The following is a 19,578-nucleotide window of genomic DNA, read 5'->3' as shown; positions in this document are numbered from 1 at the left end:
TCGAATGGCATAAGTAGATTTCAACTATACTCCGATTTTTTTTTTTACACATGAAGTATTTATCAATGAAGTGATAAAGGTAAAAAATATGAAAATAATTCAAGATTTGTTCTTTTTTTAAATGATTAAATTCACAAGAATTGAATGTTGCACCGCCAAATCAAGATGCGTGCTCAAATTAAGACAAACATGTAACTTATAACCCTCCCATGTCCTATTGGCAGTATAGAAGGGAACATCTATCTATCTTTCTTTCTTTGTTGTTGTTGTTGTTGTTACTGTTTCATTTTCAATTTGTCATTTTGACTCTAAACATCTCTACTGTGTTTGTATAAATGATGTATTAGGAGAATTTTCTCATAACATTACAAGTTGTGTACACTGACATTCTTGCCGTAAACACAATAAAATCTGCTGGGTTCGTAGATTTTGAACATTGTTTAATTGAGTCTAGTAGAATACAGGACATGAGGTCCTTTATCAATTATTGATTGTCATGCACTGATTTTCAACTTCTGCTTGAAAATAACAAACATGCTAATCATAATGGTGTTGCGATAAAAACGTTTCAAATTACAGAAAATTGATATTGATATAACAATGTATAATAATAGATCCATAAATGATATCAGTCGTGGCATTTAAATAAAGATACAACATCAAAGTAATGCAAGATGCTGCACTAGTACGTTTACACGAAAAACATTGTGCCACATAGATGATTAATGAGGCATTAATGTTGTATCACATCTAAACCCATTCGGTTGTGATTATGATACATTTCTTACAAAAGTGAAAACTTGCAGTGGCCACTAGAATGTATATGACAATGAAATACCCATAAGGATACCAATATTAAGCAAACTTTGATTTGAATTATGGAGTGCACAACAATGTGTTGTGCATTCTTTATTTACAGGGGTGAAAACATAGAATCGCCATATTCTTTTTTATTCATATCTCTTCCAATATTTTTACTTAAAAAAAACCCCAACACATTGACTAGTTGGCTGGTGCTTTCGTTTGCTAAACATATCATTCGTCGTCATTAATAGTACGACAACAGCTCAGGATAACTGAACCTAAAGATCATTTGAAATAATTACATGCTGGACAAATGAGTTTAAGTAAGGCCTGACATCACTGTCAAACACTGGTGGTAAAGATGTTATGGAGGAGTGTTTATGCCCGAGAGCCTTAAAAAAAACAAAAACCAAAACATTGCAACGATTGGCAGGTATAATTTATCCACTTGTTGCTGAAGTATACACACACTTTTGTTACACAGTACTGTCGGTGAAACATTGCTCTCTGAATCCGAACTGCTTTCCGTAGAGGTGGGGTTCTGGAGATGAAGTACCCCTGCACTGTTGGTATCTGGAGTAATTTAAATTGCAGACACACAGACACGTTAATTATTACATGAATGATGTGACTAGATGACCTCGTAAATCTTGACACATCCAGGGCCTTTTTTTATAAAAAAAGACCCAACAAATTAACGCAATTTCAAAATTATTCAGGATAGCTTGTATAGCTGTTACGTTTCAAATTGGTAAATGCATTGTCAGAATAATTGCACAAAATTTATTCAAAGATGAAGTAACATAAAACTATGAAGATGTTTCCCTGAAAATCTAAATGCAAAATTCTTTTTTTTTTTTGTTAATATTGGTCCGCATTTGGCACGCAACATTTCATCTGCACACAGACCTTTCCACTCATATTTACTAAATTCCAATCCCCAGTCTTTATTTTTTTCTGTCTGTACTTGAAGCAGAGGTCTTGGATATTGTCAATTCCCTTTACCCCAAGAAAAGTGCAGGTCACGATGGGTTTTCTAATCATCTCATAAAATGTATGATAGATGAAATACTTTACCACATTTTGAATTTGTCTTTACTTAGAAAATCAAAGAAAAATATTCCAGAATATTTCGTTTGTGATGAGAAAGAGGAGGATGATCCACAAACTATTGCTGATGAATTCAATTCGTATTTTGAGAATTGTTGTTCAACTTTATCAAAATCAATGACTCCTATCAACAACAATCATAATGTAACCATTCAATCTTATCTTTCCGACAGTTGTCAAAAGTCATTTTTTTTAAATCTCATAACAGAATTTGAAATATTAGAAGTTTGTAAATCATTAAAGAACAGTTATTCATTCTTTTTCGATTGTGAATATTATGAAGCAAGTTATGAATTTTATAGTTAAACCATTGGTTTTTATTTTCAATAAATTATTAGAAACTGGTAATGTTGCAACCAAACTTAAAGTTGCAAAATTAATTCCTGTTTTCAAGAAAGGGATTGTCATCTCCTTAAGAATTATCGTCCAATTTCTATTCTCCCATGTTTCTCAAAGGTGATTGAAAAGTGTTTATTCAATCGAGTGTATACTTTTTTTGTGTAATAATGATAGTATTTGTAATAGTCAATATGGTTTCAGAAAACATCATTCCACTGCTCATGCAATAAATGGATTTACAAGACAAAATAATTTCATCTATTTATAAGAACAATTTTGGATTAGGAATATCTATGGATTTGTCAGAAGCGTTTGATATTGTTGATCATCAGATATTGTTGCATAAATTGAGTCATTGTGGTATTCGAGGAATTGCTTTAGAGTGGTTTGTTAATTATTTAGATAATCGCTCTCACTATACTGTACATTTTTTGCTAATTGCCACTCATCACAGTCCAATCAAGCGTGGTGTACCGCAAGGCTCAATTTTGGACTCCTTTTGTTTTGTTTTTTATATATCAACGATCTAACTAGATCTACTCAAAATTTGGAATTTGTATTATATGCGGATGATACAACTTTATTTTACACTCAGTCAGAAAAGAAAATTTAGAATGTGAACTGACTAAAGTTGTAACATGGTTTAAAGTAAATAAATTGATTGTTAATTTTGAGAAAACATATCATGTTCCTTTTTATAATAGATCAAATGAAGTGAGTATTATAGTAGAAAATATCACTCTTATTATCGCTTCCCCACAGTATATGTAAATCTGATATAGTGTTAATTTTTTGGGGTATGCATATTCATAGGCATTTACAGTGGAATTTACATGTAGAATTTATAGATAATAAAGTTTCAAAGAGTATATGCATTTCATACAAACTTAAATATTAGTTACCTTTATCTATGCTTCTCGTTTTGTATAATTCTGTGCTATTACCATATCTTACTTATTGTATAACAGTTTGGGGCAACTGTAATCAGTCAAAGATGAAATCATTACTGAAATTACAAAAGAAATGTTTACGCATATGTACAGGTAGTCGCTATCTTACTCGCTCTGCACCACAGTTTAAAAACTGTGTATTTTGAAGATTTATGACTTATATATCATTCATACCGCAAAACTTGGGTTTTCTTACTTCCAAAACTTATTACCTGTTAATATATCAGAGATGTTTAGTATAAACAGGAGTATTCATCATTATAACACCCGCATATGTAATGATTTTCATTTGTTCAAAGTTGATTCGGCTTACACAAAAAGATCTCTTCGCTTTAGCTTCCCACTGTTTGGAATTCCATACCAAGTGAGATACGTTCACGCTCAAATTTACGGTTATTCAAAAATTCTCTCAAAAATTTTGTCTCCTGCTTAATAATACTGATCATTTAATGTCCCCGCCATTTCCTCCAGTTGTTTGTGATATGATGTGTGTTCTGTATTGTGCATGTGTTAATGTAATTTGTTGATTGTGCCTATATATGTTGTATAGAGGACTTTCCTCCACAAGGCCTCTGAGCCTTTTTTCAAGTTTTCTGTTTGTGTCACATTTCACTTCGACTTAATCAAAGGCGTGATTTCAGATTGTAAGAAAGAGTCGATTACAGTAAGTGTATTGTATGCATTGTATTTGTTGTATTTTCTATTTGAAATGGAAATAGATAAACGAAATGAAACGAAATGAAACGAAACGTTTCCCTCGACCCAAGCTTGAGCTATTCTTTTTACAGCCTAATATGTAAGCTTACATTTTAGTACATGTGTGCTTGAAATCCAGTTTGCACGTAAAAGTTTTTGTTACTCCTCTAAACATAAAATAATATGTAGGGCCATCTTGATGCAGGGAACATTACTCTTAGTGCAACTGGGTATCATGTATGGCCTACACCATTTTCTTTGAAACAAAAATCGGTCTCATAATTATATACTCACCGGCGGTCAGATAGAAGTCTCTGGCTACATAATTAATGTAGTCAAATGGGCAACGTAACAGATCGAGAAGCCACTCTTTTTATCGGTTACAGCTATCAAATTTGAAATGTATAAAATGTAATGGAAATTACTGTATTTTAAAGACTGCAGGCTTCAAATGTGCCTAATAACTATAGGGGTCGATCCTTCTGGATTTGCGCACTGATCGCCATAGCATAGCAACGCACAGCTGACTCATTGCATGACCCATTCAATCATAATTTTTATCGTCGTGTTTTGTAAGCTCCCTGCATATGGCCTATACGTAATACGGTGTTTTTAAACTGAACAGATCTACATCTTCCAAAAGGTCTTTAAAATGTGTGTTCGTTTTTGCGTGTTTTTTTTTTTTTTTTTTTTTTTTTTTTAGTGTGTGATATCAACGTGCGCCTATGAAGACGCGGCACCAAATACAAGGAGGGGGTCAAGGGAATATGACCTTTTTTCCCATTCGACTAATGCGTGAGGTAAGAAACGTATTCTCGAGCGTTCCTAGTAATGCAAGTCTTTGAAGGCGGAAGTGAGGATGTCATAATGGTATGCGGCGGCATTTGTTATTTCTAAGATGGGCATAAGACCTTTTCACATCAGCCCGATAAAAATCCAAGCTCGAGTTATTTTTCGCGATCGCAAATTAGCGCGCTATTTCATTTCCTATTCACATCAGCCCGAACATTATCAAATAGCGAGCTAGTTCGCATTAATCATCCTGCTATTTCGGAAATTTCCCAAGTTAGACTCGAGAAATTTTCTCAATCAATTAGCGCGCTAATTTGTATTCACATTATCAAGTAGCGCGCTATTTTGTGATCGGGTTAATTTCCCAAGTCAGAAAATAGCGCGCTATTTCGAAACATCGGGCTGATGTGAAAACGTCTATTATGTGCTATTTTCATGCATGCACGGTTCCGGGTATACATGGACATTCTCGTCGCATATAAAAGCAGAATAAATCACATTTGTGCGGTGCTGTATTTGCATTTTATCAAAATGAGACAGACTAGGCGTTTTCACATCAGCCTGATAAAAATCCAAGCTCGAGATATTTTTCGCGATCGCAAGTTAGCGCGCTATTTCATTTCCTATTCACATCAGCCCGAACATTATCAAACAGCGCGCTAGTTCGCATTAATTATCCTGCTATTTCGGAAATTTCCCGAGTTGGATTCGAGAAATTTTCTCGATCAATTAGCGCACTAATTTGTATTGACATTATCAAGTTTCAAGTTTCAAGTTCAAGTTTATTTAACCAATTCATTAAACATTTGACATTTTACAAAAGGATACAGCATCAAGAATAATGAATGGTTTGGGACCCCAAAAGAAGCAGAGCTTGTAAAAAAGGGATCCTGGATAAACATATAAAACAAAACATACTAAAGTTTTAAACAGATTAACAAGAAGTATAATAGTAACATATTTACATAGGACAGATGCAACACAAACACACACACACACACACACACGCACGCACACACGCACACATTCAATCACACAAAAACGTGTCACAAAAACGCTCATGCACATACATGTAGTTCACATGAAATTGCAGAAAGATACTTTATATTTTACTATACTTTTAAATCCAGCTTCCCTGATCAATTCTTGTTTTACAAGTTAATTTCCCTCAAGATAAATGCGACATGTACGTTTAAAGTTGGATAGTGTTGAGGCTGACCTAATTCTCAATGGCAAATTATTCCATTCTCTAATACAAACATATACAAATGAATTTTGGGCAGTTTGAGTTCTTACAAAGGGTTGATGAATGAGATTACTTTTACGCGTATTATAGGCATGAACGGTAGAATTTAACACAAACGCATCCTTTATGAAAGATTTCGGATCACCTTGTGTCTTAAACATAAATACAAGCACTTAAACTTTTACGCGTATTATAGGCATGAACGGTAGAATTTAACACAAACGCATCCTTCATGAAAGATTTCGGATCACCTTGTGTCTTAAACATAAATACAAGCAACTCAAGATAACTAATTTTTCAAATGGCAAAATATGAAGTTGAATAAACAATGGCAAACTTGGACTTCTATAGTTTGAATTTGTAATATACCTTACAGCTTTTTTCTGAAGAACAATCAACTTATCTATATGAGTCTTATAAGTATTTCCCCAAGCTACATTACAGTACATTAAATGAGGCATAACTATGGCATTATACAGAGTAATTAAGGTTTCTTTTGGTAAATAGAGACGTAACTTGGATAACATACCAACACTACGAGAAACTTTAGTACAAACGTAACTGAAGTGGTCTTTCCACGATAAATATTCATCGACTATAACGCCTAGGAATCGTACATTATGGCTTCGATCAATCTGGTTACCGCCTATTACCAGTGGAACAATGTCATTTTGGATTCTTTTCCCTCTTAATCTAAATACAACATATTGAGATTTACTAGTATTCAATAATAGTTTATTACAACAAAACCATTCAAATATCAATTTCATCATTTACAGAGTTTATTAAGGGTAACAAATAGTGTCGTCTGCAAAAAGCGAATAAGTAAACAAACTAGATGAATTGATAATGTCATTAATATAAATAAGGAACAATAAAGGGCCTAAGACTGAGCCCTGTGGAACACCACATGTTACTTGCCTCGACTGTGATTTAACTCCATTTACCGCTACATATTGCTGTCTATTTTGCAAGTAATCTTTAAACCAAGCTAGAGCTACCCCACGAATACCACAATGCTCAAGCTTACACAGGAGTATCGAATGGTCAATAGTATCAAAAGCCTTCGACAAATCTAAAAATATACCAATACAATACCTGCCACTATCAACAGCATTAACGACAGTATTCACTAAATTCAAGACACCCATGCTCGTGGAACATTTTTCCCGAAAACCAAATTGCTGTGATGGAATCAAAACACTATGATTGAAGATAATCATCCAATCTTTTATACACAATTTTTTCAAGGATCTTTGAGAAAATGGGCAACAAAGCAATTGGTCTATAATTTTCTACACATTTGCTATCATTCTTTTTAAATACAGGGATTACATTTGCTAATTTCAATTTTTGTGGAACAATTCCTTGTGAAAGAGACTTGTTGAAAATATCACACAAGGAATCAGCAATACTCTTTACAACCATTGGAGATACATCATCTGACCCACATGATCTTGATGGGTTTAGGGCAGTAGCAAATTTTACAATTTCATGAACAGATGTTGGAGTAAAATACAATGATGAGGAGTGACTTTGCACAGATAAATATTCTAGAAATGAACTTTTGGCAGCAGGTATATCATTGGTTATCTTTGAGGGCAAATCAATAAAATATTTATCAAAATATTCAGCTTTATGTAAATCTGACTGAAGTGTAATGTCATTATGGTACATTTCACTCGGAATTAATGGTTTCTTTTTTATTAATTTTTTCTTTGACTTCATCTCAACTAAAGGAAAAATTGAATCATATAATATTAAAAAAAGTATCAATAAACTGTTCATAAGAGTCATTAGCATCATACAAATTATATAAACAAGACCAATTAACGTCAGATAACTTTCGCTTAAAAACATTAATCTTCTCTTCATTAATAACACGCCGAAATATTTTACCTTTGCTGTTAACAGCTGTAACAGCATCACCTTTATTGATGGTAAAAATGGGCATATGGTCAGAAAAATCTGAGCACAGAATACCAGAATGAAAATGGTCTTTAACACAGTTTGTAAAGATATTATCAATTAAGGTTGCGGTTGAAGACGTAACACGAGTTGGTTTATTGATTAGGGAGAATAGACCATATGAATTCACAAAGTCAACAAAATCTTTAACTTTATTATCTACATTAATATTCAATAAATTTATACATTAAAGTCGCCCATAATATATATATGTAACGACAACAAATGGAGCCGGGACTCGCTATGTTGCACTGCAAAAAGTCCGGTGTTAAATAGTGAACACCGAGCTGGTGTTAAATTTTCGGTGCTCATTTATGGTGTTAAATTAACACCTACGGGTGTCATTTCCAAATTTTAAACTGTTTTTTGAAGAGTTTCTTAGTAACTGCACTTCTTGTTGATTTTTAATTTAAACAAGACGATCAAGAATTTTACATTAAAATACTAGATTTTTGAAAAAATGTGAAAATGAATTTACACCAAAGTAACACCAGCTGGTGTGGTCCCTTATTGAAGCTGGACGGGTGTTAAACCATTGATATTAACACCAGCAAATATCAAATCAACACCATGTGGTGTCATTTTTGAATTAACACCAGTACAGTGTCAAAATAACACCAGGTACAGTGTCAAATTAACACCATGAAGTGTCAGGTGAACACTTTTCAACACCATCACAGTGCATTTTTAACACCTGTGGGTGTGGTCCTTTATTGAAGTTTGATCGGTGTTAGATTTAACACCCGTGGTGTTAAATCTAACACCGATGTTTTTACAGTGTGGTTACTGGTGTTCTTTATTAATCGCAGGTTCTGCTCATAACAAGCCCTGAAATGTATAAACATTATGTACAAGGGATAATGAGTACATTGTATAATCATTGAATACATTTGACATTTGACATTATTTGTAAATGAGGTACATCAATATAGCATACAGTCTTAATTTGATAGTTTTGTTCATTCTCAATCTTTGTGCTTCTCCAAATGGTGCATTTACAGGTATATCGACATTTATTAGTATAATTACTGCAACTTGTAACTGGCACATAGTCGTTGATTATATTGACATTTCAACAGTGAATGGTTAAATTCTGATAGTTTACGCTATGCTCATTGAGTCTCGTTTCAATTGCATGATTATAGCTATTCCATTACAGATACATATTTACAGTAGCAAATATCTAATTCGCATTAGGTTTCTCTCTAAAGTTAAGTTTATGTCAGAAGTACTGGCACAGATTCCAATGTGAAAGCGTTTGCATTGGCTTCACTGTAGCGCTAGTTTTCTGCAACAGGTGTTCTATGTGAAAGCTCCTAGGTCGTAAATGTGTCAAGAATGCTCTCTCACTGACCAGAGAGGATTGAATGACCTTAGGTCCAAAGTCCGCTCACTAGGTTAAAGTGAATTTGCTCTGTTTTCTAGAATCTTGACGTCAATGTGTTTCTTGCTCGAATGAATTGTTCTACAATACTCTTGAAGTTCATAAATGTCTCGCTATAAACTAACTTGAGCAAGTAATCATATCACAATAATGCATCTAAGCAAACTAATTAGCACATGCAATTAGCAGATACCACAAAATAAAGGAGTTAGCATGATTGCAACTCAATCCAGCAAAGGAGAGATTGATATCTCAGTATTCTCTTATACAACCTAACATAATAAAGCAAATTCCATTTGCTCAAGGTACAAACAGTATACATTCAATACTGGACATATAAGTTCCCTATAGACTTATACTGCTAAACGCTCATATCATCTTCAATAGGCAAGATATGGAAAAAAAAGTGGAGAAGAGTGAAGGAAGAATGGAGAAGAAGAAGAAGAAGAAGAAGAGAGGGGGGTTCCTAGTGCATACACCATTATGACTAGAATAGTACATTCACGGGTGTTCACTCCACAATATAATCACACACACACACACAATGGCATCAATCAAGATGTGAGAGCAGGAATGAACATACATTTCCAAATTGTCAAGTCTATACCTTTTAACCAGCTTTCCAACAAGTTCTTCCTATTTGTCAACTCAACTCAACTTAACGTCCACTCACATAATGTAGGAGCTCGATAACCGATAAACAATGTCATATCAACCAATCTGAGTCTGAGGCAGGTTTGAGCCATACATTATTTTCAGAAGTCAGATATATATGAACGACAATGAAATCTCATGATGTGCCCATGCACATTCGCATCACTCTGTCCAACATAACAGAGGATCCCTATTTCAACTCAATTTGAAATAGCAACAATGTTATCACTGATCTACAGCGCAAGTAGCAGCTCATAGATAATCCTAACACTATCTGGACAACATACTAGACTCGAACTAGACTTCACAGTTTAAGTTTGACAAAGAAGATAGCTTACCCCTGCCGGAGACGAAGATAGCTGACTCTCACGAATTCTGCTCACAATATGTCTCGATGCTTTCCCGTTGTCAAAGATTCCAATATGAAGTGAGGAGAGGAAAACTTTCTCTATTTATTGGGTTTAGGACCCTTCCCAAAGATATACACCTGTATTTTAACTTTAAATTCCAATCCACCGACGCACAGTTCTACGTCACTTTTACTGCCACTTTGTTTGGGTGGAGGGGCTATAACTGGCTATGAGGTCATAGCTTGACCCAAGGAGGGCAGAGAGTGGACATTATGCCCAAATTTGGCAAGTAAAAGTGGAGAATGTGACCGGAAGGATTGGACTTCCTGAATGACGCAGGGTGACTCATTTTCCAGAAAATGTATTTCTATGTTACTTTTTGTTTTAATTTTTTGATTCTTAGAAATCTTTCTTTCTCTTTGTTTTAGCAAAAACCACAATGTTACATTCTCCCCTGCTTCATGTTGGCATCCCTGACAACATACCACAAACATAACTATTTAATATCAATTAATAATACACTTAAATTCTACCCGAAAGTAGAGTAAGGAGTAGCAAGTGCGACTTGCTAACATCCGCCAAAATCTCTTCCGTAATGGTTGGCGGCGGCTTTCCCTGCAGCCTAGCCGAACGCCTCAGGGGTGGAGCTGACTTCCATCCATCTTCCGGGTGCTCCCCTGCTTTTTCCAAAGCAGGGAGGTCGTCCTCCCTCTCGCGGTGGCTGCCTCGCCGTCATCTGTAACTGGTAGGCCTACATGGTCATTGTCGTTCCGTAGTGGACGTCTGGGTTGTCATCTACACGACTGCTCTGGGGACGTCAGGGCTCCTAAGCTATCTCCGGGTTCTCCGTCATCGCATCTGGACATCATCCTCAGTATCCAATTGAGGCCAGAGGATGAACCACACGCATCCTCTTACAACAGCATTACCCTCGCCAGATGAATAGGGATTGCCTGAAGATAGTTCCAGAAGACCAGTCGGCGTCCTTGAAGCTAGATGTCGCTGTTGCTGAAGTTTACCATCTGGACAGGAACTCTTCCCGAGGAGGGCACCCTTACGAAAGTAGGTAGGAGAACGAGTCCATTATGTTGAGGTATCCCTTTCCTCAACAACAGTGACTGAACGCTTCCTTATAGTTGAATAGACACGGCCAGAAACCATGAACGTGACCGTTCTTCCACCCGTTCCGTCTTCAGCTTACTTCCGTTCAACACCTCGATCTCTGCTGATTTCTCCATCATGTCTTCCGGCGAGGGGGCTGTTGATGACCAGTGAACTGCGATCCTGTCCGTGACGCCAATTTTTTTGTAACGACAACAAATGGAGCCGGGACTCGCTATGTTGGTTACTGGTGTTCTTTATTAATCGCAGGTTCTGCTCATAACAAGCCCTGAAATGTATAAACATTATGTAAAAGGGATAATGAGTACATTGTATAATCATTGAATACATTTGACATTTGACATTATTTGTAAATGAGGTACATCAATATAGCATACAGTCTTAATTTGATAGTTTTGTTCATTCTCAATCTTTGTGCTTCTCCAAATGGTGCATTTACAGGTATATCGACATTTATTAGTATAATTACTGCAACTTGTAACTGGCACATAGTCGTTGATTATATTGACATTTCAACAGTGAATGGTTAAATTCTGATAGTTTACGCTATGCTCATTGAGTCTCGTTTCAATTGCATGATTATAGCTATTCCATTACAGATACATATTTACAGTAGCAAATATCTAATTCGCATTAGGTTTCTCTCTAAAGTTAAGTTTATGTCAGAAGTACTGGCACAGATTCCAATGTGAAAGCGTTTGCATTGGCTTCACTGTAGCGCTAGTTTTCTGCAACAGGTGTTCTATGTGAAAGCTCCTAGGTCGTAAATGTGTCAAGAATGCTCTCTCACTGACCAGAGAGGATTGAATGACCTTAGGTCCAAAGTCCGCTCACTAGGTTAAAGTGAATTTGCTCTGTTTTCTAGAATCTTGACGTCAATGTGTTTCTTGCTCGAATGAATTGTTCTACAATACTCTTGAAGTTCATAAATGTCTCGCTATAAACTAACTTGAGCAAGTAATCATATCACAATAATGCATCTAAGCAAACTAATTAGCACATGCAATTAGCAGATACCACAAAATAAAGGAGTTAGCATGCAACTCAATCCAGCAAAGGAGAGATTGATATCTCAGTATTCTCTTATACAACCTAACATAATAAAGCAAATTCCATTTGCTCAAGGTACAAACAGTATACATTCAATACTGGACATATAAGTTCCCTATAGACTTATACTGCTAAACGCTCATATCATCTTCAATAGGCAAGATATGGAAAAAAAAGTGAAGAAGAGTGAAGGAAGAATGGAGAAGAAGAAGAAGAAGAAGAAGAGAGGGGGGTTCCTAGTGCATACACCATTATGACTAGAATAGTACATTCACGGGTGTTCACTCCACAATATAATCACACACACACACACAATGGCATCAATCAAGATGTTGTGAGAGCAGGAATGAACATACATTTCCAAATTGTCAAGTCTATACCTTTTAACCAGCTTTCCAACAAGTTCTTCCTATTTGTCAACTCAACTCAACTTAACGTCCACTCACATAATGTAGGAGCTCGATAACCGATAAACAATGTCATATCAACCAATCTGAGTCTGAGGCAGGTTTGAGCCATACATTTCAGAAGTCAGATATATATGAACGACAATGAAATCTCATGATGTGCCCATGCACATTCGCATCACTCTGTCCAACATAACAGAGGATCCCTATTTCAACTCAATTTGAAATAGCAACAATGTTATCACTGATCTACAGCGCAAGTAGCAGCTCATAGATAATCCTAACACTATCTGGACAACATACTAGACTCGAACTAGACTTCACAGTTTAAGTTTGACAAAGAAGATAGCTTACCCCTGCCGGAGACGAAGATAGCTGACTCTCACGAATTCTGCTCACAATATGTCTCGATGCTTTCCCGTTGTCAAAGATTCCAATATGAAGTGAGGAGAGGAAAACTTTCTCTATTTATTGGGTTTAGGACCCTTCCCAAAGATATATTTTAACTTTAAATTCCAATCCACCGACGCACAGTTCTACGTCACTTTTACTGCCACTTTGTTTGGGTGGAGGGGCTATAACTGGCTATGAGGTCATAGCTTGACCCAAGGAGGGCAGAGAGTGGACATTATGCCCAAATTTGGCAAGTAAAAGTGGAGAATGTGACCGGAAGGATTGGACTTCCTGAATGACGCAGGGTGACTCATTTTCCAGAAAATGTATTTCTATGTTACTTTTTGTTTTAATTTTTTGATTCTTAGAAATCTTTCTTTCTCTTTGTTTTAGCAAAAACCACAATGTTACATATATATATATATATATTATTTTCTGCGCTCACAATTTCCATTGTATCATCAAATCTATCAATAAACGATCTTATATCAGTACCAGGCGCTCTGTACACACATCCAATAACATATTTAGTGTTTGTAATATTCGCTTCTATAAACAAAGATTCATAATACAAATTTGTATCAGATAAGTCACTTTGTAGCCGAAAATCAATTCCCTCCTTTATAATTATATGCAACTCCACCACCTTTTTTATTCAACTGACATGACTGAATAAAAGAATATCCATCAGGGATGTTAAATATAGCTACATCTATTGAAGGTTTAAACCAAGTTTCGGTTATACCAATCACAGTAAAATCATATACTATACTGGATAAAAACACAACAAAATCTTAACATTTTTATAAAGGCTCCTAGAATTAACATGCAAAAGTGACAGTTTATTTTTTTCACTGTAACGAAAATCAGAGCAATTGATATAACTACAGTCATTATCAAATAGCGCGCTATTTCGTGATCGGGTTAATCTCCCAAGTCAGAAAATAGCGCGCTATTTCGGGACATCGGGCTGATGTGGAAACGCCTAATGAATTACAATTTTCATCGATAGGTATGTATATGCCAGACTATTTCATGGTACCGGTATAACGTAAATAGAAAAAGATGTCATTAGATTTGCTTTTAAACATTTGTTGTAGCTTTTTAGAATCCTAGGTTAGTATGTTTTGCAAAGGTGCAATCTAGGCGTTACAAATGCTAATCAGGGGGCCATCTCTGTATAAATTAACGGAATACGTGCAAAAATTATCTAACAGTAGTTTGTTGTAATAAAAAGAAATAGGGCTCCAATCATGCCACTGAATCGAATAAGGAGAAATGAGTTGTGGGGTATATCTTTCGTGATGTTTGTGATATGCTTCTGGGTTTTCACATTCTTCTCTACCGAATATGTTATTGTATCATTGCATCCTAAAACTGTAAATGAATTGTGTGCTGTGATCGTTAGTAGAAACAAAGGATTTAATCACTGAAAATGTAAAATAATCAGACAAAGAGAGAGATCAGAGAACTGCTATAACTGCATCAAAATAGAATTAATGAGACGATTATAATATGAAATGAAAATAATTTAACTCCTCGTTTTGCTACAATTTTCGTTGCAGTTGTATTGTTGGTAGAGGCCAAATTTGATATGTATACCTTCCGAATCAGTATTCCTGTATTCCTAAAGGCATGTCCCCACTGACTCCAGAATAAGATTACTGCAGGAGTGATTTTATCACATCCGCATACAACGCAATCATTAGCAGTATAATATACTATTATGAGCTCAGTACCACAAGAGCATTATTACTTGATCCGGAGAAATTTTGTTTCTCGGGTTTATGATTCTTTTGAAAGATCTTTGGATCATTGGATCATTGCTTTAGGTCTTAATGAGACTCCGATTTGGGACAAAAATGTAAAATTAGCTATATACTTTTTAACGACCAATCACCGTGGAATGATTCTCTGTAAGGATTAATCAAGCAATTTTCTATGAAAATGATTAAAAATTACAAATAAGACAATATACCTCTTCTTCAACCTGCTATCAATTTGTAGGGGTTTAATAACGAGCCGCCACCGCCACGAAATAGGATACAGTGTATCTTACCTGTACAGCTCCAGGGTAAAAAAAAAGAAAGAAAGAAAGAAGAAGATGAAGTTTAGGTTATTATATTTGAAATGAAAAGAAGAAAAGAAACGAAAATATATATTTAAAAAAAAAAACAAATTAAGGGTCGAATCTCACGCAAAAAAAAAAAACCTGGAGAAAGAAAGGATACTGAGCTTTAGCTCAGATGACCTAAAATAGAATGTATAGTGGCAGCCAAGAATGAATGGTTCTTAAGAAGAACACTTACGTATCAACAAAGATAAAACATGGAAATTGCTTGATTATAATTATGTGCTCTGTGAAGTTCATCATTAGCTCGGTTATAAAGGCAAATTCACATAATTCGCTTTTATCAAAATAATAAGTATGATATGTGTCAATTTATTGTTCAATATACATTCCTTAACACGGGAAATTTGTCTATGGTAATGTGATTTAGACTCTTCCATCTTAAACTTAACATTTATAACAATTTACAGCATGTACATATCGCTTGATAGAAGTTGCATCCAAGGAGGTGTCTCACCTCCCTGCATGGTTTGCATCCTACCCTTTCATACTAACGGTAAAATAATCATAATAATGTAGGCTATTTGTTCAACGTTCCGATTAACGTTTGACAGCGCCTTCTACTGTGTCTGATATGAGGACATGATAGGTAATCTTGTAGTGGACGTAGGGATCCAGACTTCACAATTTCTTTTGAACGCTAAACTCGACGAATGTAGGCAAGCCTATCCATTAGGGCCTAATTGGTAGATTATTTCCTGTAGTTACCTAATGTAGGCCCTATCATTGTATCAGTGTATCTGTCACCACACCACCCGCCGGTTGTATCAACTACTAATAGTACTTGATCATATAATTATTACCATTTCAAGTCTACCGTGTATTGATGATATGCGTTATAACGGTTTGTTACATCATAGTAGCTCATGGTTACATCATATGAATTAAAGAATGTACATTCTTATGAATATAATATGGTTGCAGGGCCGCAGAACCGCTCCCCCCCCCCCCTCACACACACACTTTTGGTTCGTGAAAAAAAAAAGGAAAAAGGAAAAAAAACCGGGGAAAAAAATTACAACACCCATGAATTTGAATTTCCAAAGATTCCGCCTTTACATAAAGTTCCCGTCTAGGCACCGGCGTAGCAAAAGGGGCGGGGGGGGGGGGGGCGATGGGGGCGGTCGCTCCCTTAAGATTCTGAATAATTCTGAGTGCACAAGACTTATCACTTACATTCCGAAAATCAATAGTTCCTTCATGTAGACAAGGGGGTATATCTCCTTTTAATCAACCCTTTTCTCTCTCAGTTCCCCCGATCATTTTTTGTTGTTGTTGATAATTTCCCAAAATATTCCGTCAAATATGCGTATAGGAGATATCTCAATTTCAACTTTAAAAAGGCAAAAGCTCCCGGGAACATAGCACTCTCCCGCGCTTTCTCCCTGTTAATTGCCTCCCCCCCCCCCCCCCCCCGCCCTGTGCATACAAGTAGACTAGCATGGCTACACTTTGAGTTTTCCAAATATCTGCCACAAGTGCACCAAAACGTTTAACTGCGATCAGAAAATACAGAATCTCCCTCATGTGAGGAGGGAGAATAGGGCTTATCCTCTCCCACATCATCCTGCTATGTCTCCTTCCACAGACTTGCACTTCTCTGATTGACAAATTTCCAAATATTCCAACAGAAGTGTGCGCCATTATGTTGAATTTCAGTTCTAAAAAATGGAAAAAAAAAGCTCCCTCGAATATGGGAGGGGTATCTTGCCACCCTCCCATTGATTGGTCCCCTCTACAGAATTAGTACACTTTGAGAAATGACACTTTCCGAATTTTCCACAAAAAGTGTGCTTCACATCGGTTTATTTCAATTTTAGAAATGCAAAAGCTCCGTCGAGCGGGAGGGGGCATCCCCCTCCCACACCCTCCCCCTCTACCTCATTAGACTTATACATACACACGGCATGATGTACACACGGAATAAGAGCTAAATGCCGTGATTTTGCTATTAACACTTCCCTGAAAAAAAAAAAAATCACACCCTAATTATTTCCATTATCATTTTTTTTTGGGGGGGGAGGGGGAGCTAGAAAAAATGTCAAGTATTGCACCAAAAGTTTTCACCAGATCGCTGAATTTCAGGTCTGAAAATGTAAAATCACCTTCGTGTGGGAGGAGAAATATCCCTTATATACACCCTCGCGTGCATCCTTTTCTGTTTGATTGCTTAACAGACAGCGTTCATGAAATTCATTGTAAGAATTAATACAAGAAGTTTATTTAAATGCTACCACTTTATAGGCAAATTGGTCAATAATAAAATAATAATCCACATCAAAATATCCTGCTACAAGTGGGGCCGTTTCAAGTCGATAAAACATGCATCAAATTGCACCATTTACAACATCAAAATGCAAAAAGTTCTTACCGTGGGAGGGGGACCCCCCCCCCCCTCTCTCTCTCTCTCTCTCTCTCGCTCTCTCCGCTCGCTCGGACTCGGTCGCTAACCGCCACCCCCCCCCCCCCCCCCCAAGATCATATCCTGGCTACGCCGGTGCGGCTAAGAGGGGGGGGGGGGGGCTTGACCTTGACACCCCCCCCCCCCCCCACACACACACACACACACACAGTGAAAAACGTTCCGCGGCCCCTGGGTTGGATACGCGAATGCTTCACATAGTGAATAAAATAAAACAGAAACAAAGTTCATTTATCTCGTTTCCCTATAACTGCGGGTTGTGTTTCCAAAGGTGTCGACTCCTAACTGCATTGTATCAAAGTTTGAAAATCATATGCATGTCACGATTGTGAAAAGATTAATTGATTTGACGTAGGTCCTACTGTGTTGGTAACATATTACAGTATAGCGGATCCAGAGGGGGGCGCAACCGGCGCATGCCCCCCTTTATTTTTCGTATACAAACAAGAGAAATAAAAAGAAAAATGAAATGAAACCCGGAAGTGGCACCAGAAATATTAGTTACGCCATCCCCCCCCCCCCCCCCCCCACTACAGAATTCCTGGATCCGCCCCTGTATTACAATTTACATAAATAATGTATTTCGTTAAATCTACTGTTTATAAACGGTGCACTTGACAAAACCATATGACAGAGGCCGCAACTCTCGCCATAATGCGTCCTAATATTGCCAACAACTCTCCTCAGAACTTTTTTCTTAATATCCATTCATTCATTTCATTCTATAATTTCCGACGATAAAGTATACAATATAAAATTCGCGTACAAACAATATAAATTGTGCATCAGGCTAATTGCTTTGAATAAATCCATTCATACCAACTTTCAGTACGACGACTATACTACTAGTATTATACCGGAATATTTCTTTCACAAAATTCACTGTAAAAAAGAAAGAAAGAAAGAAAGAAAGAAAGAAAGAAAAGAAGAAGAAGAAGAAGAAGAAACAAAAACAAAAACAAAAACCAAAAAAAAAAAAAAAACCCCACCCCTGGGTTTGGTACGTGGCACACAACGTAGCACACAACGGATCCAGGACAACTCGCCCTCGAGACTAGTCACCCCGAAGACAGCTCGCCCTCGATTTTCGAGGGCGAGTTGTCTTGGGTCCGAGGGCGAGTTGTCTTACTTTGTTTTACTTTGAATGGACCTCTTAGACTTCATTTATGATTCAGGTTTGTATTATTGATTAATGATGCTATATAGTAGGTTAAATTCGATTAATATTTCACTGTCTTTGTTTATTCAGCAGAAGAAGAAGTAGAGTCGATCTCGCCCTCGCCCCTTTTTCTCCGGCTAGCGCGGCGTGCATTGTGGCCTGCATTGTGCTCCCGTAACCGCTCCCGTTATGCAGCCCACACAATATCCGCGCTAGCCGGAGAAAAAGGGGCGAGGGCGAGATCGACTCTACTTCTTCTTCGGCTGAATAAACAAAGACAGTGAAATATTAATCGAATTTAAACCACTATCTAGTATCATTAATCAATAATACAAACCTGAATCATAAATGAAGTCTAAGAGGTGCATTCAAAGTCAAAAAATTTATTGCAGTTTGCCGATGGGAATCAGGAGGCGAGCTCAGATCGGGCATGGACGATTCGGCAATTCTTGCGATCTCAGGGCTGGGAATATGCGATTACAGAATGCCATAATTTTCATCTTAACAATGACTTTAATCAGAGAAAATAGAAACTGTGTGCATTCTGATATTCAACTTAGGCAGATAAATGCAAAATTATTTTGAAGCAGCATTTATTTTG

This window comes from Diadema antillarum, unplaced genomic scaffold (assembly GCF_040938485.1).
Source record: "Diadema antillarum isolate AM-2024a unplaced genomic scaffold, OU_Dant_1.0 seq00001502_RagTag, whole genome shotgun sequence".
Taxonomy (NCBI): Eukaryota; Metazoa; Echinodermata; class Echinoidea; order Diadematoida; family Diadematidae; genus Diadema; species Diadema antillarum.
Note: the sequence above shows the minus strand (reverse complement) of the source record.